Here is a 659-nt window from a genome sequence, read left to right on the forward strand (position 1 = left end):
ATAATATTCTTCTTAATAATCCTCTGAATAACCCTAAACTTTAACTGTATACAATATAGCAACATTGTTTAAAAATATTTTAACTATAGTACTACATGATAAGACTTCCCCTGTTTCATTATCAATGGTCTGCTAATGGGCGACCCCCTTAATTGTCAGCTAACATCTTGTTTTAAGTTTTCCTTTACCAAACCTCATGATATTGCTTCTAATAAATCTTGATTTTTATGACTATACCAACAATGATTTCTGTCTGCTCCCTCAGCCCTACCCCTAACAGACACTGCCCCTTTGTTCTCTCAGCCTTAGATATACAAGGATTTGATAAACTAGTCTACAAATTAAAACTGACCCCATAAAAACAAAAAAATCAGTAACAGGCAGTCTTAGTTGCTTCTATGCTGGAGTGAAGGCAGCATATTCTTTGTCTAACCCCTTAACTTCTTGAAGATTTTAGGTGTAATTAAACTAATGTGTACATCTATATTAATTTAATTAAGTTCTATGTCTTTGTGCAGCTGAGGATTGCTCTGCATTTAAATTGATGTAATGTTTGCATTGTTAAATTAAATGGAGTTGCATGAAACAATCGTACTGCATTACCTCTGGATATCCTTGTTGCTTATTTTGATATATATATATATATATATATATATATA

Source organism: Octopus bimaculoides, chromosome 14, assembly GCF_001194135.2.
Source record: "Octopus bimaculoides isolate UCB-OBI-ISO-001 chromosome 14, ASM119413v2, whole genome shotgun sequence".
NCBI classification, from domain to species: Eukaryota; Metazoa; Mollusca; class Cephalopoda; order Octopoda; family Octopodidae; genus Octopus; species Octopus bimaculoides.